Source organism: Astyanax mexicanus, unplaced genomic scaffold (assembly GCF_023375975.1).
Source record: "Astyanax mexicanus isolate ESR-SI-001 unplaced genomic scaffold, AstMex3_surface scaffold_35, whole genome shotgun sequence".
Taxonomy (NCBI): Eukaryota; Metazoa; Chordata; class Actinopteri; order Characiformes; family Acestrorhamphidae; genus Astyanax; species Astyanax mexicanus.
Window position 1 is genome coordinate 229,564 of NW_026040045.1, and position 25,990 is coordinate 255,553.

The following is a 25,990-nucleotide window of genomic DNA, read 5'->3' on the forward strand; positions in this document are numbered from 1 at the left end:
GTTATATCAGTGGGATCTGTGGGTTCTTGCTCAATCATGCACTCTAATCGAATCAGTTCATTTGTTGGAGCCAAATTAGTCCAGGCATCTTCAATAGGACCATTCTGTTCAAAATTCTCAATGGCCTTATCAATAGCTTCACTGTTCTTTTCATACTTTTTTCTGTTCTCATTTACAGTGGTGTGAACACGCTGCAGTGTGTCTGTTCCTGGCAGTTTAACTGAGGCGAAAGCATAGAAGGATTCATACGTGTTGAACTGAGCAGTTTTAAGCTGTGAGCTGCAGCGGTGTGGCAGGTAAAGTTTTAGTAGTGTTGCATAGAATTTTTCTGGATGTTTCTGTTGTGAAAAACGTGCAAATCGAATGATGGCAGGTTTTCCTCTGGTTCGCTTTTTGATGTGTCCCATGTCATTCTGAAGTGGAAGTACATTTTTACCTTTTCTCTGATCTGCATAAACAACCCGATATTCACTAGCAAATTCAGCCATGCACATGTTCTCAAACTGTATTGTTTCAGGCCTGGCCATGTACTTTTCTGCTAATCCAGTCATCCACACATTCTCATCATCAGGGGCTTTGTCCTGTAAGCAGCTCATAGGCAGACTCATCTTTACTGCGTTATCATCAGTCGGTATGAAAATCACAGCACGGGATGATGATTTCAGTTTTAGACTGCAGGTTCGAGCTACTGCTTCCTGTGCACTGACCTCTCTGTTTTTAGCATAGGCATGCATCACCTGTTTCATGCTTTCTCTCTCAGATGTGGTGGGACACATTTCTTTTATTACTCCTTTTAAGTATTCACTCATTTCATGTTCACCTTTTGAGATGTATGACAGAATGTACATTATACAGGTGTACGGGTTCAGGATGAACTGTATATCCATGTTGGCATCCCAGGCTCTGAGCAGCAGTGAATTGTAGCCGTTCACCCAGCAATCATTTGGTTCACGTTGCATTATAACTACACTTGCTGAACTGAGACTGTTTACATTGTCTTTATACTCTTCATATGTCATGTTTACAGTTTCTAGCAGCTGTGTGATGCTTTCAAAGTTCTGAGTCTTATCATTTAGCAGATCCCACACTGGCTGAAGCTTTGATTTAGCTTGTGTCACAGGTTCATCTTTTTCTGCACCTTCATCATCTGAGTCAGTGTCAGGGGGTGGTCTGGGTCGTGTGATCAGTGTTTTCATCATGGGGGGTTTAGGAAATCCAAACCTGCAGTGTTTATTGTTCTTTTTGCATGATTTAGAGTGATTTCTGCTGTGTGTTTGAACTTCTGAGACAATTCTGTTCAGTTCAGGGTCTGTGTTTGGGTCTGGCAGTTTGCAGGAAATGTGTCTGTCAATGAAATCACAAACATCCTGATCTTCGTCATTTTCAAACTCTGGAGCACCGTTCACCCAGAATAAGCAGTGAATGTGTGGAGAGCCTCTCTGTTGGAACTCAACACGAAAAAAGAAGTCAACGATCTGACCAATGGGCTGAGCAGGAGACTGAATAAGGTTCATAAGAGCTTCTACACGTTTCTCAAACATGCGCATGACTGTGACAGGATTACTGCGCAGAATCTCACATTTCTCTGACCAGTCCAGGGCTGAAAAGTCCACAGATTCACCTTGCTGTGCTTTAATCGCTGTGATCACTTCAGGCCATCTCATCTCTGCAGCACTGAATGTACAAAAGAATGTGGGAGTTCCCAATTGACGAAGCATTGCAAAAAGGTCTCTGAGTGTTTTCTGCCAATAGGCAGGCGTGCCTCTGAGAGGTTGCATAAAACGGCTGCCCTCGTTATTGTGTATGAGTTTCTCTAATTCACGTTTGTCCTGTAAGAGTGCACTGTTGATTTTTCGGCCTTCACGTGTCACTGATTTTGCTTTTCTCAGCTGGATTGACATGCTGGAAGTGGCTTGGTTCATTTCAGTCACAAACTGAGCAAAGAAAATGTAGTTTGTGTCTCTTGCAAAGCGATTATCAGCAGAAAACAGCCTGGCATTGAAATATCTGCTGGGTGAGAGAGCTGTGTGTCTGTCAGGTTCATCAAATGTGTTTTCACCTGTTGGAAACTGAACAGGAAAAGCCATTGCTTCCAGTTTAGGAACTTTAAACATGCTTACTGGATTGTTTCTCTCAGCGGGGGCAATGCAAAATATCCCATCATTAAAAGACAACAGATGCTGACCGAGATCTGGAGGTTGTAGACACGTGTCTAATGCGAGACCTGTGTTCTGTTCTGTGCTTTCAGCCTCATTATCTACATCATGTTCACTCTCCGGGTTCTGCTCTGTTGATTTCTGATTGTCAGAGTTCATATTCAAGTCTATTTCATCTGAAATATCATCAGCATTCATTTGGTCTGGAAAATCATCAAATAATTCATCCTGCTCCACATTGTTTATTACAATGTCTCTGTATTCAGGGTGGATTTCCTTCAGTTTTTGTAGGGCAGACAGGACTTTCTGCATGGATATGGTCTGGAACTGATAATGGCCTGAGTAACACAGTCGTCTTTTCAGCTTTACTGTGAGTAGCTGTGATTCACTGCTGGGTCTGGGTAAGAAATTTACTGTTGTTTCAACATCTGAAGGAACCGACACAACAGCACCTTTAATAGCTCTCTGCTGACCTTTGGGAAGACTGATGACCTTGGCGAAACACACATATTTAGATATGACATGTCTCTCCAGTATATTTAAATCACACAGTTCTGCTGGAATGGGTGCGAGTTGGAGTTTGTTTGCAGAAGCAATGGAAGGCATTCTCCCTTTACCTAAATTATCATGGCAGCTGTGGCAGATCCACTCACTTATCCTTTCACAGTTACCAGGACACTCAGAGGAACAGGTGTGAACATATTTTGCTGTCAAACACACTGAAGCTACTCTTGGATTCTTTTGGTAGTTTTTATGATCACAAAAACGAACCTGGTCAGAAAAGAGCGCTCTGTGACAGACAGTGCAAATATAACTTGGGCCAGCTTTTGTCATTTCCTTAAAGTGAGTCAATGCCTTTAGCACTTCTGGGTTTAGGGATTCTGAGAAACACTGATCGTTATTTGTTTCTGGTGATGTCTGCTGCAAATAGATATTTAATCTGCATTTCCTTAATATATGCTGTGCACAGCGTATTCTTTTTAGGGTCTTTGCATTAGATTGTCTGTTTTTTAACCTAATTAAGTTTTGTGTTCTGCGATGAATCCTGAAAAGTTGATCAGTCTGATACAAAGTTTTAAATTTTTGCTTTTTATGCTCATGAAAAGCCGGATCAGTTCTGTATCGATTTGTGAAATACTGCTTCTGCTTTTCTGTGAATGCTAAATCTTTTGAATACCTGTCAATCACACGTTGTCTCTGCTTTTGTCTGTACTCTACATTATACTTATAATTATTAATACAGTACCATCTCTGTTTCTTTCTGTAAACAGAATCAAATTTGTATCGACTATGAACATACTGTTTCTGCTTCTCTCTGTAAACTGGGTCATTTCTGTAGCTACGTTTAATGTGCTGCTTCTGCTTTTCTCTGTAAACTGGGTCATTTCTGTAGCTACGTTTAATGTGCTGCTTCTGCTTCTCTCTGTAAACTGGGTCATTTCTGTAATGATTGACAATGTATTGTTTTTGTTTTTCTTTGTATGTTGTGTTAATTTTGTAATTGATTTTTATGGATAATTGTTTAGCAACTTTGTAATTAGCATTTTTAGAATAGCAATTCCGGCTGTGGCTTTTCTTTTTCTCCCTAAACTGAGGGTCATTAGTATACTTAAATATTTGGTTTGAACATCCAGTCTTTCTTCCCTCTGTTTGTATGGAGAGATCTTGTTTCTTAGCATGTCTTTTTTGTAAATATAATTTTCGTCTGCGTGTCAAATTTAATTTATCACTGGGTTGTTCTTCAAACTGGGTATGATCAGAATCGAAGTTTGGACATGACTTTTCCATTTGAACCTCAGGGAGATGATCAGTAGTGTTTGCTGTAGTGGCTGTGTTTCTGTTTACAAAAGACACAGGAAGGAGCTCATACTGATGGTCATCATGCAGGTCAAGACACACTTGGTACAGTATTAGTAACCTTTCAATCATGTCCTCTAAGTTTGCAAATGTGAGCATCACAGCTGTACCTGCGTTCTCGTCAGCTTTTAGTCCATCAGGTGTTCTGCAGTGAGGATCAAAGAACCCGAATCTACCTGAGCGATCTCTGAACACAGCAACACATGTTCCTCCAGTAATCAGCAGAGCATCAGTTACATCACCTCTCAGACAGTTTAGTGCTCTCTCCAGATTCACATACTCATCCATCCCCTGCGGGGCCTCGTCTCTCAGAAACCCAAATCTCTGTGGGTGTTTAATAACGCTGTAACACTGCGTGTCTGTCTCTAGTGTACAGGGAAGCTCATCAGATGTCAGCAGGTTACTCTGAAACCTCCCTTCATTCAGTAATGATTGTTTAACCTGAGTATAAACAGCATCACCCTGTGTTAATATCTGGTCTAGGTTTAGGCTGGTCAGGTCGTTATTTTCACTGTGTACTGCTAGAAATGTAAGTGAATTACAGGGACACTGAACTCCTCTAGAAAACAACTCATATCTCTCATCTGCTTGATTGTGAGAAGCACGCACTGTGGTCACGTGTGCACTAACGTTGTTTACCAGCTGTTCAGCACTTCCAGATTTTAACTTTGCTGACTCGCGCTGTTTTGCTGCGATGGCTTTCTTGTTTCTCCTCGGCATCTCTTTAATTGATTTAACAGTATATTACAACAAAAACTGGTCTGATTAAAAAAATTAAATCTTACTTAAAACTTTAAAGATTAATGTGGAGATGTAAAAGATGTTTATGAAGTTTTACTGATTTCTGTGTTTGTAAATAGATTGTCTAAGTACTGTTGCTTATTTAGCCAGTTACTGCTTGTATATCAAGTACTTCAAATAACAACCTAACAAATACCAAACTATATGAGGTATTATATTTATACAAAGTGCACCTTATTAAATGAGTAGACTAAACTGAATAAAACACTAATCACACAGATGACAGATATAAAATTTTACAAACAAGATAGAATTTCCCTCAATTTATACACTCAAACAATAGATGTCCTTGGCTTATATTATGTAGATAAACCACTAGCTTATGGATGTTTATATCTGACACTTACTAAACACAAGTGCAGTAATTAGATCAGGTCAATAAATCACCTGTTGCTAAATGCAGCAATACCTTCTAACAATACCTTCTTATGAAATCAATTTATTCAATTGAGCAGCAAGACCTTCTAATAATACCTTTTTATGAAATCAATTTATTCAATTGAGCAGCAGTACCTTCTAATAATACCTTCTTATGAAATCAATTTATTCAATTGAGCAGCAGTACCTTCTAATAATACCTTCTTATGAAATCAATTTATTCAATTGAGCAGCAATACCTTCTAATAATACCTTCTTATGAAATCAATGTATTCAATTGAGCAGCAGTACCTTCTAATAATACCTTCTTATGAAATCAATTTATTCAATTGAGCAGCAATACCTTCTAATAATACCTTTTTATGAAATCAATTTATTCAATTGAGCAGCAGTACCTTCTAACAATACCTTTTTATGAAATCAATTTATTCAATTGAGCAGCAATACCTTCTAACAATACCTTCTTATGAAATCAATTTATTCAATAAATATACCTTAAAATTAAAAATGCACACACTCTTTAATATATTGAATGTTTTATATTATGTATATCCAAACAAAATGACTGAATCCACAAGCAATACGCAGTATATATGACTAACAGTTGGCTTAAAAATGAATAAACAATATAATGGCAATTAACTAAATGAAGAAAAGTAGATACAACAGTATGTAGTAAGTTATACTCTAGACTATAAAAAAGGGGGAATATTATATGTACTGCTATTAAATATATGACTACAGCTTCAGTGAATGTTGTGAATGTGTGACGGTCTTCAACTGTAGATAAGGTCAGAATGAAGGAGGTCTCTGACTGCAGATGGTTTGATTCTTAAGGTCACCTGAACTGAAACAAATCAAAGAAAACACTGCACAGGATAAAATGAGAACAATAACAAGTATGAATAAAAAATGTGTCTTTTTTTTTTTCCAAGGGTACAAAACAGTGTCTTAGATTGTCTTTTTCCTTACTTACAGGGTATTCAGAGGGTACAGAGCAGTGTCTGTGACCGTCTGTGTCCTTATTCAGAAGTTTTTCAGATGGCACAGAACGGTGTCTGTGACCACCTGGGTCCTTATTCACTGGGTATACAGATGGTACAGAACGGTGTCTGTGACCACCTGGGTCCTTATTCACTGGGTATACAGATGGTACAGAACGGTGTCTGTGACCACCTGGGTCCTTATTCACTGGGTATACAGATGGTACAGAACGGTGTCTGTGACCACCTGGGTCCTTATTCACTGGGTATACAGATGGTACAGAACAGTGTCTGTGACCACCTGGGTCCTTTAATACAGATGGTACAGAACGGTGTCTGTGACCACCTGGGTCCTTTAATACAGATGGTACAGAACAGTGTCTGTGACCACCTGGTCCTTTAATACAGATGGTACAGAACAGTGTCTGTGACCACCTGGTCCTTTAATACAGATGGTACAGAACAGTGTCTGTGACCGATAGAAAAGGCAGAAAAGAGAAAGGAGGCAGGGGATGAAGTTTAAGGGGGCACAGAAAAACAGATGGAAAGCAAGAGAGAAGTCTGGCAGGACCTGTAGAAAACAGAAAACAGAAAAATTAGCAAGTTATACTAAGCATGTTCTTTTTTTTTATAATTTTATTTCAGATTTTTCCCCATTTTCTCCCAATTTGGTTATCCAATTGACCCACCCCTTTGTGCTTCCCCATCACCGGTGATGCCTGTGACCCTTGGAGGATGCGGACGAGCACACGCCTCCTCCGACACGTGTGAAGTCAATCACGCCTTTTTTCGAGCTGCTGCTGATGAATCATTGCCTGAGCAGCTAGCGCGCTCGGAGGAAAGCACAGCAGCCAGGTTCCGATTTATCTGCTTACAGACGCCTCGTGCCGCCCAGCGCCACCTTAAGTGTGATGGGGAGAGAGCACCTTCTACCCACCCCAGAGGGAGCAGAGACAATTTTGCTCCCTCTGAGCACCGGCAGCTTGATGGCAAAGCTGCATGAGCGGGGGTTCTAACCTGCGACCTCCAGCTCATAGTGGCAGTGCTTTAGACCACTGGACCACTCAGTGCCCTTTAGCATTATGTTCAGCTACTTCAGATCATTAGATTATAATTACACAAATGTGACAGATTTCTGCCTGTGTGGATCACACACTCCATTAATGCACAAATGATTATAGACATTTTTTTATTTATATATACTCATGCTGTACTCTAGAGTACTCAAGAAATTATGCTTGTATGTGCTGTATTGATTGCAGCTTCTTGCAACTTCATTTTACGATATTGCTGTTTATTTATTTATTTGGTACACTTATGCCCCCTGTCTTGTTTTGTATTTTCTGATTCAAAAAAAGTGATTTGCATAATTGGCACCTGTTTGTAGCACCAGACTTCTTTCAATCGGCTAAAGATCTAACATTCTGTGGTAATATATACCTTACTGATTTATATTTAGGATAATTATTGAATCCAAAGGACTGCTCTGTTCAGATCAAAGATTATCCATGGCCTGTTGCACAATTACCTTAGCACTAAATAAATAACTTTACATGATTTTTTATTTCATCCCCTTTTTACTGATGTTAACACAACATTAGAGGTGAAATGATTACTCGAGTAATTTGAGTTACTAAATTAAAAAAATATATATTGATTATTTTCTGTGCCTCGAGTAATCGTTTAATTACGTTTAAAACACAGAGCACGGTATTCAGTGCAGACATTTAATGTGAAATAGCGCACTTAGCGTTACATCACCCACAAACAGGAAGCAGGTGGAGGAAGCAGAGCGGTGAGCAGGTAAATTTAACTTAACAATTTAATGAGATTAACATTACAGTAACAGTACCTTAATAAAAGATCGACAGTGCTGTGGAGTCCGGATTATTAGGAATACTGTCTCATGTGTGTGGTTAGTTTATTACAATGGAGACACGTTCTAGACTTAATACAGGCTTTATGTAATCAGTAAACTCAGCGCTGTGGAATTTATAAATAAATACATGTTGAAGTTAGCTGAGCTAAAGTTACTCTGGCCGGAATACACGACCATGAACTGTTGTCATTTAGCTAAGATGCACAATATAAAGCCAATGTTTATGCCTTTATTATTGATTAATGCCCTATATTTATACTTACAAGAAAACATTTGTTGAAATAATTTAACTTAATTTATTAATTTATTATTTATTAAATTATTACTTGTGGTATTTATGTCTATTTTGTGTTTTATTTATTTCTATTTGTGTTTCCAATGTGAAAATGTTGTGAATTTAACCCATAAACCAATTGGTCATTCATTATTAAGTGAAATTTCTCATTTTATGAAATCTCTTATTTTATGTTTTATCCGATTACTCGATTGATCGAATCGATTTTTCAATAGAGTACTCGATTACTAAAATAATTGATAGCTGCAGCCCTACACTACATTAATGTAACAACAAGTGAAACCTAATTGTATGTAGGTTGACTAAAGGAATTATATTCAACTTACTTTGAGAATAGAAGATGTTTCGACAACCTATACACAAAACAAAACACAAATGATTACTTTATAATGATGTTTTAGATACTATAAATTACATTCATGATTTGTAAACTTATTTTAAATTTATAAAAATGTTTTCATAAAGAATGAACAGGGACAATTAACTGAATGCTTAAAAAAATATGAATACAAATACACTCTAACGACAAGCTAAGCACAGTAGTGTTAAAAACTTTGTAATAACTGAATGCTAAAAAAAAAAGCATAAGGCTAGACAGAAAATACACTAACAACAAGCTAATCACAGTAGTGTTTAAAATTGTCATGTTAAAGTGTTTACATTTACAATTACATTTTATACAATATATTTTTAAAGTTTAAACTTTCTTTTTTGGAGATTCTGACACAAGAAAATTTGCTAAATAATTTAGTTTTAAATAAATGCTAATGAATTCCTTAATCTTGACAGTGCTAATGAAAACCCACAAACTACATATCATTGGAATATATTAAAATGTTTTACTTACACAAGAAATGTCAAGGAAGGCATCAACTGTAAACAAAACAGAAAGCCATCTTTAGAATATGTATGTATCTGTGTAAGTAATTCATAATCAACCATTAATGTATCATACTGAGCAATGATCTTTACACAAACTTTAGATTATTTTAAATACAGTTTAAAAAAAAAAATCTAATGCAATTCTGTTATTTATATTATATTATTAGCCATTTGTTAATACAACACTTTCTATAACAGAGCAGTAACCTTATTACTGTTTATAAAGAGGAAGATATAAACCATTGCACTAATTTACTGGTTCGGCACCCCACCATGAAAAGCACTCTTGTATTGAAAGCTTAAAATAAACAGCTGGCATTCCTTCATTTTTACAAAATAAACTTCAAATACGTCTCATGGCGGGAGTGCAGATTTCAGCACAGCACCACTTTGCTGGACAGCCCCTTTATTATCATATAAGGACAAAGAAAAACAGAAATAAATAATTTTAGGAAATAAATAAAGTAATACAATAATAAGGAAATAAATTAAGTAATACATTAATTAGGAAATAAATTAATGCAGAAATATATAAATCAGAAAATAAATAAAGGAAAAAAAATAACCGAAAAAAACATCAAACAATTTTAATAAAGAAACTTATACATATAAATAGTAAGGAAATTAACATTATAATCATTTTATTACCATTCATTTTTACAGTTTTAATCACCATATTACATTTATTGAGTTATTTATTTATTTATATATTTATTTAAAATTTTGGCAGTTTGGTTCCAGCATAGCATATCTGTGCTGAATTCAGCACACAACCGACATTTAGTCAGAACACCATAAACCGGTTAACCAGTTAAACTATTCTCATTTATAGTTCATAACCTATAAGCCAGCCAGCTTAGTGTGCTTTATAATCTAATATCTCAGACATTTATTAGTGTTCAGTAGCTAATGTGTTTAAATGTTGTGATAAAAGGTCATATTTCCCTCTCTGTGTTACTACACACAGCTCTGACCAGCCTGTAGTGTTAGCCAGGCTAGCTAGCCTTAGCTAAACTAACTAGCTAGCTAACGCTAGCTATCCTAGGTAGGATAGTTTAATCACAGATAAAACAATATTTTATCATTATTAATAAATATATTTGTGTATTTTATCTTTATTAGTCGACTGTCTAACTGAATAAACAGAGTTTAAAACAAAAGTGGGGATTTTAGCTGTATTTTCACCTTATATTTCCCATTATATTGATTACAGTGATGTTAACTGTACTTACCTCAGAACGAGCACTAGAGCTGCTCCTCTGCGCGCGCAGCTACAGCAGGTCCGTGGGGCGCGTCCAGTTCACGCGATGCTCCCTTCTTCCCTACTCACTACATGAAATTATTTAGAATAAACCAATTCTGAACCCACGCTGTGCTTTATTATTAATATCTAAAGTACAATACATGTATGGGCTTTGAGACTTTCAGTTAAATGTTTAGTGAATTATTTGGGGTAACATTAAAAGCGTTTTAACTAATCAAGTTCACTTCAGAAGGAATGAGCATTAAAAATGATGTGTTAATGCTCACCGCTTTACTGCCATCTAGAGGTGACAACGTTATGTGGTTATCACAGAGTCAATTTATCAGGAATCATTGGACTTAATGAAGGTCCTAACCAACTCTTTATTTTTAAGCATTGAAATTAAATTAAATGCATGTTATTACTTTTTTATAATATTTGCAAGTTTTTCTATTTTATTTCATGCTAGAAGTAACTCAAGCAAAAGTTGAAAGAGAATTCATCTTAGACAAATTTATCTATTAATCAAAAATGTTTGTGATTTATTTGACCAGTTTATTTTAGCATTCAACTATTAAACTCGTTTTGCAAAGAATACATAAATAAATAAAAATATAAAACATAAATAAAATTAGATAGGCATTTCCTGAAGGAAAATGTAAAATAATAAAAGGTTAAACATTAGAAAGTAATTTTTAGAAAGTTCATGTACATGAATAGATAGAACCAAAGATGCAAGAAGTAAAAAATTAATATCAGTTATATGATCACTCAACATTGGAATGCTCTAACTACTTATTGGTAGCTCCTTGACAAAAAAAATAGAAATTTTACAGGCTCAGGTTTAAAAACAAAGTTTAAAATGCAGATACCCTATTCCCCAGAATAATTTTACTGCAGTCATTAAATAATTATTAATTATTAAAACTATTAAACCACCACGGACACCATAGCAACACCATAGCAACCACCTAGCAACCCTTAAGGAACCACCTAGCAACCACTTAGAAACTACATCTCTATTTGTTTATTTTTCTTTCTCTCTACTTCTCTCTATTTCTTGCTCTCTCTCCCTTTATCACTCAACTTCTCTTTTTCCATTTCTCTTTCTCTCTCTACCCTCGCTCTCTAAATGTATGCCTCTTTTTCTCAGTTTTTTGTGGACACTGCTCTTTTATCCAAACTGCTTTGCCTTTCTGGACTTTATACCACTTTAATCACTATTTGCAAATTTACGTAATATTACTATGTACAAATTTAAGGTAATTGTGAAATTACGTTTTATTATGGCTGTTTAATTTAAGCCTTCAGGTTTTTTTTTCAACTTTAACTTTAGCAATTTTCTAGCTGTTTATAAACTGTTTTCAATGTTATTAACGAGCTTTTCCAAGCCAACTTAAAGTTCGTTATCGAACTTTCCTTTTCTAGTTAAGTTGGCTTGGAAAAGCCAACTTATTGTTCTTCGTAATCTTCTTATTTTTTTTATTATTATTCTTACGCCTTTTTTTCTGTACGCTACTCCTCCTAGAGCTTTTATCGTAGAATCACGAAACTTTCACGGATCGTAGGACCTATAGTGAATTACGTTGCTTGTGCTTTTTGGAGCGATTTATCGTACGGTTTTCGTAAAAACTTCGTAAACGTACGCATTTTTTCCCCATAGGAATGAATGGGGGAGAATTTTGAACGTCCGTGACGGTCACAATTTTTGAGATACGGAGACCAAATTCGGCGAGCTAATAGATCTTATCAAGATCTTTAAATTAATAGTAGGTTGCGAAGCGATACGACGTACGGTTTTCGTACAATTGTCGTACGAAGTTTTCCCATAGAAATGAATGGGGGGCCCAGAGTTCCATCTCACACACGAGCAGCTCTGCGCACGGAACCCCTTCTCTCCCCTGCTCCTCCAGTACTGTGAGTGTATGGAGGAGCTGCTGTATGGAGCAGCTATCAGTCAAAAGTTTGGACACCCCGGCACCCCAGCCAGGGCTTTGCAACCACCTATTAACTGCTTAGCAACCACTCTCTCTTTCTCACTCTCTCTCTACTTCTCTCACTCTCTCTTTCTCACTCTCTCTCTACTTCTCTCACTCTCTCTTTCTCACTCTCTCTCTACTTTTCACTCTATCTTTTGCTCTCTACTTCTCTGTTTCTCACTCTCTCTTTTGCTCTCTACTTATCTACTTCTCGCTCTCTCTTTTGCTCTCTACTTCTCACTCTCTCTTTTGCTCTCTACTTCTCTATTTCTCACTCTCTCTTTCTCACTCTCTCTCTATGTCTCTATTTCTCACTCTCTTTTGCTCTCTACTTCTCTATTTCTCACTCTCTTTTGCTCTCTACTTCTCTATTTCTCACTCTTTCTTTCTCACTCTCTCTCTACGTCTCTATTTCTCACACTCTCTTTCTCACTCTCTCTACTTCTCTATTTCTCACTCTCTTTTTCTCTCTACTTCTCTATTTCTCACTCTCTCTACGTCTCTATTTCTCACTCTCTCTTTTGCTCTCTACTTCTCTATTTCTCACTCTCTTTTGCTCTCTACTTATCTCTTTCTCACGCTCTATGTCTCTATATCTTTTTCTCTCTACTTCTCTATTTCTCACTCTCTCTTTTGCTCTTTACATTTCTTTATTTCTCACTCTCTCTTTCTCACTCTCTCTACTTCTCTATTTCTCACTCTCTTTTGCTCTCTACTTCTCTATTTCTCACTCTCTTTCTCACTCTACTTCTGAATTTCTCACTCTCTTTCTCACTCTCTCTCTACGTCTCTATTTCTCACTCTCTCTTTTACTCTCTACTTCTCTATTTCTCACTCTTTCTTTCTCTCTTTCTCACTCTCTCTCTCTACGTCTCAATTTCTCTTTCTCGCTACTTTTCTATTTCTCTATTCTCTCTTACTCTTTCTTTATTTCTCGCTCTTCTCTCTACTTCTCTTTCACTCTACTTTTCTATGTCTTGCTTTCTCTTTCTTTTTATGTCTGGAATATGTTAGCAACTGCCTAGCAACCAGTTAGCAACACCTTAGCAACCACCTGGAAAATGTTAGCAACTGCCTAGCAACCACTTAGCAACCATGTGGAATACGTTAGCAACTGCCTAGCAACCAGTTAGCAACACCTTAGCAACCACCTGGAAAACGTTAACAACTGCCTAGCAACTGCTTAGCAACCACTTCAGAAATATTAGCAACTGCCTAGCAACCAGTTAGATACACCTTAGCAACCACCTGGAAAACATTAGCAAGTGCCTAGCAACCACTTAACAACCATGTGGAATACGTTAGGAACTGCCTAGTAACCATTTAGCAACCACCTCGGATACCATAGCAACACCTTAGCAACCGCCTAGCAACCACCTAGCAACACCTTAGCAACCACCCAGGATAACATAGCAACACCTTAGCAACCACCTAGCAACCACCTAGCAACACCTTAGCAACCACCCCGGATACCATAGCAACACCTTAGCAACCATCTAGCAACACCTTAGCAACCACCTAGCAACCACCTAGCAACACCTTAGCAACCACCTAGCAACACCTTAGCAACCAACCCAGATACCATAGCAACCGCCTAGCAACACCTTAGCAACCACCCTGGATACCATAGCAACACCTTAGCAACCGCCTAGCAACACGTTAGCAACCACCTAGCAACCACCCGGATACCATAGCAACACCTTAGCAACCACCTGGCAACACCTTAGCAACCGCCTAGCAACACCTTAGCAACCGCCTAGCAACACCTTAGCAACCACCCCAGATACCATAGCAACACCTTAGCAACCACCTAGCAACACCTTAGCAACCACCTAGCAACACCTTAGCAACCACCCCGGATACCATAGCAACACCTTAGCAACCACCTAGCAACATCTTAGCAACCACCCCGGATGCCATAACAACACCTTAGCAACCGCCTAGCAACCACCTAGCAACACCTTAGCAACCACCCAGGATACCATAACAACACCTTAGCAACCACCTAGCAACACCTTAGCAACCACCCCGGATACCATAGCAACACCTTAGCAACCATCTAGCAACACCTTAGCAACCACCCCAGATACCATAGCAACACCCTAGCAACCACCTAGCAACACCTTAGCAACCACCCCAGATACCATAGCAACACCTTAGCAACCGCATAGCAACACCTTAGCAACACCTTAGCAACCACCCCGGATACCATAGCAACCGCCTAGCAACCGCCTAGCAACACCCTAGCAACCACCTAGCAACACCTTGGCAACACCCCGGATACCATAGCAACACCTTAGCAACCACCTAGCAACCACCTAGCAACACCTTACCAACCACCCTGGATACCATAGCAACACCTTAGCAACCACCTAGCAACACCTTAGCAACCAACCCGGATACCGTATCAACACCTTAGCAACCACTTGGAAACCATGTGGAATATGTTAGCAACTGCATAGCAACCAGTTAGCAACCACTTAGCAACCACCTGGAAAATATTAGAAACTGCCTAGCAACCACTTAACAACCATGTGGAATACATTAGCAATTGCCTAGCAACCAGTTAGCAACAGCTTAGCAACCACCTGGAATATGTAAGAATCTGCTTAGCAACCAATTAGCAAACACTAAGCAACGATGTGGAATACATTAGCAACTGCCTAGTAACTACCTAGCAACCACTTAGCAACACTTTACTTTATATAGGTATATATAAAGTAAAGTGTTTATATTACTTTATAAGACAATTATTAGCTTTTCACCATGTTAGCCAAAACTTTTTAGACTTTAACATTTAGCTGAAAGTCAACAGCAAAGCAACCACTCTTCACACGCTTTAGACAGAAATATCTTAGCAACCATTTTAACTTTTTCAACGTTATTTACGTACTTTTCCAAGCCAACTTAAAGTTCGTTATCGAACTTTCCTTTTCTAGTTATTATTATTATTCTCGCCACGTTTTATAAACAACTACTCCTCCTAGAGCTTTCGAGCTAGAACCACGAAACTTCACACAATGGTAGAACTTATAGCCGCGGGGTGTGCTTGTGCTTTTTGGAGCGATACATCGTACGATTTTCGTAAAAACTTCGTAAACGTACGCCCTTTTTTCCATAGACAATGAACTAGAAGAATTTTGAATGGCTGTGAGCGTCACAATTTTTGAGATACGAAGACGAAATTCGGATGGTCTATAGAACTTAGTGAGTTCTTTCCGAAAATATGCTTTACGAAACGATATGTCGTACGGATTTCGTACAAATGTCGTACGAAGTTGCCCCATAGAAATGAATGGGGGGCCCAGAGTTCCATCTCGCACACAAGCAGCTCTGCGCACGGAACCCCTTCTCTCCCCTGCTCCTCCAGTACTGTGAGTGTATGGAGGAGCTGCTGTATGGAGCAGCTATCAGTCAAAAGTTTGGACACCCCGGCACCCCAGCCAGGTTTTAGCAACCACCTATTAACTGCTTAGCAACCACCTTAGCAACCACCTGGAAAACTTTAGCAACTGCCTAGCAACCACTTAGCAACCACTTTAGAAATGATGGCAACTGCCTTGCAACACCTTAGCAACCACCTGGAAAATATTAGAAACTGCCTAGCAACCAGTTAGCTATACCTTAGCAACCACCTAGCAACCGCTTAGCAACCACTTTAGAAATGATAGCAAACTGTCTAGCAACCACTTAGCAACTATGTGGAATGTGTTGGCAACTGCCTAGCAACTACTTTAAAAATGATAGCAACTGCCTAGCAACCAGTTAGCTACACCTTAGCAACCACTTGGAAAACGTTAGCAACTGCCTAGCAACCACTTAGCAACCACTTTAGAAATGATAGCAACTGCCTAGCAACCAGTTAGCTACACCTTAGCAACCACTTGGAAAACGTTAGCAACTGCCTAGCAACCACTTAGCAACCACTTTAGAAATGATAGCAACTGCCTAGCAACCAGTTAGCTACACCTTAGCAACCACTTGGAAAACGTTAGCAACTGCCTAGCAACCACTTAGCAACCACTTTAGAAATGATAGCAACTGCCTAGCAACCACTTAGCAACACCTTAGCAACCACTAGGAAAACGTTAGCAACTGCCTAGCAACCACTTAGCAACACCTTAGCAACCACTAGGAAAACGTTAGTAACTGCCTTGCAACCACTTAGCAACCACTTTAGTAATGATAGCAACTGCCTAGCAACCACTTAGCAACACCTTAGCAACCACTAGGAAAACGTTAGCAACTGCTTAGCAACCACATTAGTAATGATAGCAACTGCCTAGCAACCACTTAGCAACACCTTAGCAACCACTAGGGAAACGTTAGAAACTGCCTAGCAACCACTTTAGAAATTATAGCAACTGCCTAGCAACCACTTAGCAACCATGTGGAATATGTTAGCAACTGCCTAGCAACTGCTTAGCAACCACTTTAGAACCGATAGCAACTGCCTAGCAACCACTTAGCAACACCTTAGCAACCACTAGGAAAACGTAAGCAACTGCCTAGAAACCACTTAGCAACCACTTTAGTAATGATAGCAACTGCCTAGCAACCACTTAGCAACACCTTAGCAACCACTAGGAAAACGTTAGCAACTGCCTAGCAACCACTTTAGAAATTATAGCAACTGCCTAGCAACCAGTTAGCTACACCTTAGCAACCACTTGGAAAACGTTAGCAACTGCCTAGCAACCACTTAGCAACCACTTTAGAAATGATAGCAACTGCCTAGCAACCACTTTGCAACACCTTAGCAACCACTAGGAAAACGTTAGCAACTGCCTAGCAACCACTTAGCAACACCTTAGCAACCACTAGGAAAACGTTAGTAACTGCCTTGCAACCACTTAGCAACCACTTTAGTAATGATAGCAACTGCCTAGCAACCACTTAGCAACACCTTAGCAACCACTAGGGAAACGTTAGAAACTGCCTAGCAACCACTTTAGAAATTATAGCAACTGCCTAGCAACCACTTAACAACATCTTAGCAACCACCTGGAAAATGTTAGCAACTGCCTAGCAACCACTTAGCAACCATGTGGAATATGTTAGCAACTGCCTAGCAACTGCTTAGCAACCACTTTAGAACCGATAGCAACTGCCTAGCAACCACTTAGCAACACCTTAGCAACCACTAGGAAAACGTTAGCAACTGCCTAGCAACCAGTTTAGTAATGATAGCAACTGCCTAGCAACCACTTAGCAACACCTTAGCAACCACTAGGAAAACGTTAGCAACTGCCTAGCAACCACTTTAGAAATTATAGCAACTGCCTAGCAACCACTTTAGAAATTATAGCAACTGCCTAGCAACCACTTAACAACATCTTATCAGCCACCTGGAAAATGTTAGCAACTGCCTAGCAACCACTTAGCAACCATGTGGAATATGTTAGCAACTGCCTAGCAACTGCTTAGCAACCACTTTAGAAATGATAGCAACTGCCTAGCAACCAGTTAGCTATACTTTAGCCACCACTTGGAAAACGTTAGCAACTGCTTAGCAACCGTGTGGAATACGTTAGCAACTGCCTAGCAACTGCTTAGCAACACCTAAGCAACCACCTGGAAAACATTAGCAACTGCCTAGCAAATGCTTAGCAACCACTTTAGTAATGATCACAACTACCTAGCAACCACTTAGCAACCATTTTAACTTTTCAACGTTATAAGCGTACTTTTCCAAGCCAACTTAAAGTTCGTTCACGAACTTTGCCTTTTCTAGTTATTAAGTTGGCTTGGAAAAGCCAACTTATTGTTCTTCGTAATCTTCTTATTCTACTTATTATTAAGTTGGCTTGGAAAAGCCAACTTATTGTTCTTCGTAATCTTCTTATTATTATTATTATTATTCTCGCCACAATTTCTGTAACGCTACTCCTCCTACAGCTTTTAACGTAGAATCACGAAATTTTGCAGTATCGTAGTACCTATGCCAACTTAGGTTGCTTGTGCTTTTTGAAGCGATATATCGTACGGTTTTCGTAAAAACTTCGTAAACGTACGCATTTTTTTCCCATAGGAATGAATGGGGCGAATTTTGAAACGTCTGTAACCGCCACAATTTTTGAGATACAAACACCAAATTCGGCGAGCTTATAGATCTTATCGAGATCTTTAAATTAATAGTAGGTTGCGAAGTGATACGACGTACGGTTTTCGTACAATTGTCGTACGAAGTTTTCCCATAGAAATGAATGGGGGGCCCAGAGTTCCATCTCACACACGAGCAGCTCTGCGCACGGAACCCCTTCTCTCCCCTGCTCCTCCAGTACTGTGAGTGTATGGAGGAGCTGCTGTATGGAGCAGCTATCAGTCAAAAGTTTGGACACCCCGGCACCCCAGCCAGGGCTTAGCAACCACCTATTAACTGCTTAGCAACCACCTTAGCAACCACCTGGAAAACGTTAGCAAATGCCTAGCAACCACTTAGCAACCACTTTAGAAATTATAGCAACTGCCTAGCAACCACTCAGCAACACCTTAACAACCACTAGGAAAACGTTAGCAACTGCCTAGCAACCACTTAGCAACCACCTGGAAAACGTTAGCAACTGCCTAGCAACCACTTAGCAACTGCCTAGCAACCACTTGGAAAACGTTAGCAACTGCCTAGCAACCACTTAGCAACTGCCTAGCAACCACTTGGAAAACGTTAGCAACTGCCTAGCAACCACTTAGCAACTGCCTAGCAACCACCTGGAAAACGTTAGCAACTGCCTAGCAACCACTTAGCAACCACCTGGAAAACGTTAGCAACTGCCTAGCAACCACTTAGCAACTGCCTAGCAACCACTTGGAAAACATTAGCAACTGCCTAGCAACCACTTAGCAACTGCCTAGCAACCACCTGGAATACGTTAGCAACTGCCTAGCAACCACTTAGCAACCACCTGGAAAACGTTAGCAACTGCCTAGCAACCACTGAGCAACCACCTGGAAAACGTTAGCAACTGCCTAGCAACCACTTAGCAACTGCCTAGCAACCACTTAGCAACCACCTGGAAAACGTTAGCAACTGCCTAGCAACAACTTAGCAACTGCCTAGCAACCACCTGGAAAACGTTAGCAACTGCCTAGCAACCACTTAGCAACCACCTGGAAAACGTTAGCAACTGCCTAGCAACCACTTAGCAACTGCCTAGCAACCACTTGGAAAACGTTAGCAACTGCCTAGCAACCACTTAGCAACTGCCTAGCAACCACTTGGAAAACGTTAGCAACTGCCTAGCAACCACTTAGCAACCACCTGGAAAACGTTAGCAACTGCCTAGCAACCACTTAGCAGCTGCCTAGCAACCACCTGGAATATGTTAGCAACTACCTAGCAACCACTTAGCAACCACCTGGAAAATGTTAGCAACTGCCTAGCAACCACTTAGCAACTGCCTAGCAACCACTTGGAAAACGTTAGCAACTGCCTAGCAACCACTTAGCAACTGCCTACCAACCACCTGGAAAACGTTAGCAACTGCCTAGCAACAACTTAGCAACCACCTGGAAAACGTTAGCAACTGCCTACCAACCACTTAGCAACCACCTGGAAAACGTTAGTAACTGCCTAGCAACCACTTAGCAACTGCCTAGCAACCACCTGGAATACGTTAGCAACTGCCTAGCAACCACTTAGCAACTGCCTAGCAACCACTTGGAAAACGTTAGCAACTGCCTAGCAACCACTTAGCAACTGCCTAGCAACCACCTGGAAAACGTTAGCAACTGCCTAGCAACCACTTTAGAAATGATAGCAACAGCCTAGCAACCACTTAGCAACACCTTAGCAATCACTAGGAAAATGTTAGCAACTGCCTAGCAACCACTTAGCAACCAATTTAGAAATGATAGCAACTGCCTAGCAACCACTAAGCAACACCTTAGCAACCACTAGGAAAACGTTAGCAACTGCCTAGCAACCACTTAGCAACCACTTTAGAAACACCTTAGCAACCGCATAGCAACACCTAAGCAACCACATAGCAACCACCTAGCAACACCTTAGCAACCACCCCAGATACCATAGCAACACCTTAGCAACCACATAGCAACACCTTAGCAACCACCTAGCAACACCTTAGCAACCACCCCAGGTACCATAGCAACACCTTAGCAACCGCATAGCAACACCTTAGCAACCACCTAGCAACCACCTAGCAACACCTTAGCCAACACACCGGATACCATAGCAACACCTTAACAACCACCTAGCAACACGTTAGCAACCACCTAGCAACATCTTAGCAACCACCCCGGATACCATAGCAACACCTTAGCAACAACCTAGCAACACCCTAGCAACCACCTAGCAACCACCTGGTATATGTTAGCAATTGCCTAGCAACAGCTTAGCAACCACTTCAGAAATAATAGCAACCGCCTAGCAACACATTAGCAATCAAAAGTACAACCATAAGTTTTTCGATTTCAGCATTTAAACAAGCGTTTTTAGATTTCAGCGTTTAATCAAACGTTTTTAGATTTCAGCGTTTAACCAAATGTTTTTTGATTTCAGCGTTTAACCAAACGTTTTTAGATTTCAGCGTTTAATCAAACGTTTTTAGATTTCAGCGTTTAATCAAACGTTTTTAGATTTCAGCGTTTAATCAAATGTTTTTAGATTTCAGCGTTTAACCAAATGTTTTTAGATATCAGCGTTTAACCAAATGTTTTTAGATTTCAGTGTTTTTGGCATTTAGCGTTTAGCCAAAAGTTAACAGCATATCAACGACTCTTCACACTCTTCAGACAGAAACAGCTTAGCAACCATTTTAACTTTTTAACGTTATTAGTGTTCTTTTCCAAGCCAACTTAAAGTTCGTTCACGAACTTTACCTTTTCTAGTTATTATTATTAAGTTGGCTTGGAAAAGCCAACTTACTGTTCTTCGTAATCTTATTATTATTATTATTATTATTATTCCGCGCTCAAAATTTAATCACTATCTCCTCCTAGGGCTTTTGACGTAGAACCACGAAATTTTGCAGTATCGTAGGACCTATACCCGAATAGGTTGCTTGTGCTTTTTTAAGCGATACATCGTACGGTTTTCGTAAAAACTTCGTAAACGTACGCTTTTTTTTCCCATAGGAAATGAATGGGGGACAACTTTGAACGACTGTGTAGGTAACAATTTTTGACATACAAAGACAAAAATCGGACGGTCTATAGAACTTACCGCTTTCTTTCCGAAAATTTTAACGTTTCGACGATACGTCGTACGGTTTTCGTACAAATGTCGTACAAAGTTTTCCCATAGAAATGAATGGGGGGCTCAGAGTTCCATCTCACACACGAGCAGCTCTGCGCACGGAACCCCTTCTCTCCCCTGCTCCTCCAGTACTGTGAGTGTATGGAGGAGCTGCTGTATGGAGCAGCTATCAGTCAAAAGTTTGGACACCCCGGCACCCCAGCCAGGGCTTAGCAACCACCTAATAACTGCTTAGCAACCACCTTAGCAACCACCTGGAAAACGTTAGCAACTGCCTAGCAACCACTTAGCAACACCTTAGCAACCACCTGGAAAACGTTAGCAACTGCCTAGCAACCACTGAGCAACCACCTGGAAAACGTTGGCAACTGCCTAGCAACCACTTAGCAACTGCCTAGCAACCACCTGGAATACGTTAGCAACTGCCTAGCAACCACTTAGCAACCACCTGGAAAACGTTAGCAACTGCCTAGCAACAACTTATCAACTGCCTAGCAACCACCTGGAAAATGTTGGCAACTGCCTAGCAACCACTTAGAAACCACCTGGAAAACGTTAGCAACTGCCTAGCAACCACTTAGCAACTGCCTAGCAACCACTTGGAAAACGTTAGCAACTGCCTAGCAACCACTTAGCAACTGCCAAGCAACCACCTGGAAAACGTTAGCAACTGCCTAGCAACCACTTAGCAACAACCTGGAAAACGTTAGCAACTGCCTAGCAACCACTGAGCAACCACCTGGAAAACGTTAGCAAATGCCTAGCAACCACTTAGCAACTGCCTAGCAACCACCTGGAATACGTTAGCAACTGCCTAGCAACCACTTAGCAACCACCTGGAAAACGTTAGCAACTGCCTAGCAACAACTTAGCAACTGCCTAGCAACCACCTGGAAAACCTTAGCAACTGCCTAGCAACCACTTAGCAACCACCTGGAAAACGTTAGCAACTGCCTAGCAACCACTTAGCAACTGCCTAGCAACCACTTGGAAAACGTTAGCAACTGCCTAGCAACCACTTAGCAACTGCCTAGCAACCACCTGGAAAACGTTAGCAACTGCCTAGCAACCACTTAGCAACCACCTGGAAAACGTTAGCAACTGCCTAGCAACCACTTAGCAGCTGCCTAGCAACCAAATGGAATATGTTAGCAACTACCTAGCAACCACTTAGCAACCACCTGGAAAATGTTAGCAACTGCCTAGCAACCACTTAGCAACTGCCTAGCAACCACTTGGAAAACGTTAGCAACTGCCTAGCAACCACTTAGCAACTGCCTAGCAACCACCTGGAAAACGTTAGCAACTGCCTAGCAAACACTTAGCAACCACCTGGAAAACGTTAGCAACTGCCTAGCAACCACTTAGCAACCACTTTAGAAACGAAAGCAACTGCCTAGCAACCACTTAGCAACACCTTAACAACCATTGGGAAAACGTTAGCAACTGCCTAGCAACCACTTTAGAAATGATAGCAACTGCCTAGCAACCACTTAGCAACCACCTGGAAAACGTTAGCAACTGCCTAGCAACCACTTAGCAGCTGCCTAGCAACCAAATGGAATATGTTAGCAACTACCTAGCAACCACTTAGCAACCACCTGGAAAATGTTAGCAACTGCCTAGCAACCACTTAGCAACTGCCTAGCAACCACTTGGAAAACGTTAGCAACTGCCTAGCAACCACTTAGCAACTGCCTAGCAACCACCTGGAAAACGTTAGCAACTGCCTAGCAAACACTTAGCAACCACCTGGAAAACGTTAGCAACTGCCTAGCAACCACTTAGCAACCACTTTAGAAACGAAAGCAACTGCCTAGCAACCACTTAGCAACACCTTAACAACCATTGGGAAAACGATAGCAACTGCCTAGCAACCACTTAGCAACCACTTTAGAAATGATAGCAACAACCTAGCAACACCATAGCAACCACCTAGCAACACCTTAGCAACCACCTGTTATATGTTAGCAATTGCCTAGCAACCAGTTAGCAACAGCTTAGCAACCACCTGGAAAACATTAGCAATTGCCTAGCAACAGCTTAGCAACCTTTTCAGAAATGATAGCAACCGCCTAGCAACACATTAGCAATCAAAAGTTTAACGAAAAGTTTTACGATTTCAGCATTTAAACAAGCGTTTTTAGATTTCAGTGTTTAACCAAACGTTTTTAGATGTCAGCGTTTAATCAAACGTTTTTAGATTTCAGCGTTTAACCAAATGTTTTTAGATTTCATCGTTTAACCAAACGTTTTTAGATTTCAGCGTTTAATCAAACATTTTTAGATTTCAGCGTTTAACCAAATGTTTTTAGATTTCAGCGTTTAACCAAATGTTTTTAGATGTCAGCGTTTTTAGCATTTAGCGTTAACAGCATATCAATGACTCTTCACACTCTTCAGACGGAAAAAGCTTAGCAACCATTTTAACTTTTTAACGTTATTAGCGTTCTTTTCCAAGCCAACTTAAAGTTTGTTCACGAACTTTACCTTTTCTAGTTATTATTATTATTCTCTTCGCAAAATTTAATCACTATCTCCTCCTAGGGCTTTTAACGTAGAAACTCGAAACTTTACAGGATCGTCGGACCTATGCCCGATTAGGTTGCTTGTGCTTTTTGAAGCGATATATCGTACGGTTTTCGTAAAAACTTCGTAAACGTACGCTTTTTTTTCCCATAGGAATGAATGGGGGAGAATTTTGAACGGCCGTGAACGTCACAATTTTTGAGATACGAAGACGTAATTCAGCTGGTCTATAAAACTTACCGCATTCTTTCCGAAAATATGCTTTACGAAATGATGCGACGTACGGTTTTCGTACAATTGTCGTACGAAGTTTTCCCATAGAAATGAATGGGGGGCCCAGAGTTCTAACTCGCACACGAGCAGCTCTGCGCACGGAACCCCTTCTCTCCCCTGCTCCTCCAGTACTGTGAGTGTATGGAGGAGCTGCTGTATGGAGCAGCTATCAGTCAAAAGTTTGGACACCCCGGCACCCCAGCCAGGGCTTAGCAACCACCTAATAACTGCTTAGCAACCACCTTAGCAACCACCTGGAAAACGTTAGCAACTGCCTAGCAACCACTTAGCAACACCTTAGCAACCACCTGGAAAACGTTAGCTACTGCCTAGCAACCACTGAGCAACCACCTGGAAAACGTTAGCAACTGCCTAGCAACCACTTAGCAACTGCCTAGCAACCACCTGGAATACATTAGCAACTGCCTAGCAACCACTTAGCAACCACCTGGAAAACGTTAGCAACTGCCTAGCAACAACTTAGCAACTGCCTAGCAACCACCTGGAAAATGTTAGCAACTGCCTAGCAACCACTTAGCAACCACCTGGAAAACGTTAGCAACTGCCTAGCAACCACTTAGCAACTGCCTAGCAACCACTTGGAAAACGTTAGCAACTGCCTAGCAACCACTTAGCAACTGCCTAGCAACCACCTGGAAAACGTTAGCAACTGCCTAGCAACCACTAAGCAACCACCTGGAAAACGTTAGCAACTGCCTAGCAACCACTTAGCAACTGCCTAGCAACCACCTGGAAAACGTTAGCAACTGCCTAGCAACCACTAAGCAACCACCTGGAAAACGTTAGCAACTGCCTAGCAACCACTTAGCAACTGCCTAGCAACCACTTGGAAAACGTTAGCAACTGCCTAGCAACCACTTAGCAACTGCCTAGCAACCACCTGGAATACGTTAGCAACTGCCTAGCAACCACTTAGCAACTGCCTAGCAACCACTTGGAAAACGTTAGCAACTGCCTAGCAACCACTTAGCAACTGCCTAGCAACCACCTGGAATACGTTAGCAACTGCCTAGCAACCACTTAGCAACCACCTGGAAAACGTTAGCAACTGCCTAGCAACAACTTAGCAACTGCCTAGCAACCACCTGGAAAATGTTAGCAACTGCCTAGCAACCACTTAGCAACCACCTGGAAAACGTTAGCAACTGCCTAGCAACCACTTAGCAACTGCCTAGCAACCACTTGGAAAACGTTAGCAACTGCCTAGCAACCACTTAGCAACTGCCTAGCAACCACCTGGAAAATGTTAGCAACTGCCTAGCAACCACTTAGCAACCACCTGGAAAACGTTAGCAACTGCCTAGCAACCACTTAGCAACTGCCTAGCAACCACTTGGAAAACGTTAGCAACTGCCTAGCAACCACTTAGCAACTGCCTAGCAACCACCTGGAATACGTTAGCAACTGCCTAGCAACCACTTAGCAACCACCTGGAAAACGTTAGCAACTGCCTAGCAACCACTGAGCAACCACCTGGAAAATGTTAGCAACTGCCTAGCA

General features: G+C 40.5%; 2 long non-coding RNA genes across 4 annotated transcripts; both read right to left on the reverse strand.

Moving 5' to 3' along the window:
• Positions 1-5,795: 5,795 nt before the first annotated feature.
• Positions 5,796-9,344, reverse strand: LOC125790247 (uncharacterized). 3 transcript variants are annotated; one of them, XR_007430046.1, is made up of 4 exons: positions 9,197-9,336; positions 8,676-8,702; positions 6,169-6,746; positions 5,796-6,034 (listed from the first exon to the last, which is right to left on the reverse strand). It is a non-coding gene; the product is annotated as an uncharacterized LOC125790247 (long non-coding RNA). The 3 variants fall into 3 exon arrangements; XR_007430045.1 differs by having other exon boundaries at positions 5,796-6,039; positions 9,197-9,335; XR_007430044.1 differs by lacking the exon at positions 5,796-6,034 and having other exon boundaries at positions 6,094-6,746; positions 9,197-9,344.
• Positions 9,345-12,914: 3,570 nt separating this feature from the next.
• Positions 12,915-15,137, reverse strand: LOC125790251 (uncharacterized). The gene is made up of 2 exons (XR_007430051.1): positions 14,642-15,137; positions 12,915-13,840 (listed from the first exon to the last, which is right to left on the reverse strand). It is a non-coding gene; the product is annotated as an uncharacterized LOC125790251 (long non-coding RNA).
• Positions 15,138-25,990: the final 10,853 nt, after the last annotated feature.